Genomic DNA, 229 nt, shown 5'->3' on the forward strand with positions numbered 1-229 from the left:
GCGCGTTCTCGGTGCTGAGACTTCGGAGGAGCAGGCACCCGGGTACCTTCTCACGCTCCACGCGGAGGTACCGGTAAGACCCACCTCGGATGGCACAAGCAGAGAGAAACGTCCTGTTTGACTGGGAACGCACAAAAAGTACGCTGCGGCGGCGTGTTCATGTTCTAGTAATTTATTCTGCAGTTTCCGGTAGCACACACGGATTTCCAGTTAAATCTCAACAAAGGGA

The sequence above is a fragment of the Eurypyga helias genome, unplaced genomic scaffold (genome assembly GCF_000690775.1).
Source record: "Eurypyga helias isolate BGI_N326 unplaced genomic scaffold, ASM69077v1 scaffold9937, whole genome shotgun sequence".
In the NCBI taxonomy this organism is placed as follows: Eukaryota; Metazoa; Chordata; class Aves; order Eurypygiformes; family Eurypygidae; genus Eurypyga; species Eurypyga helias.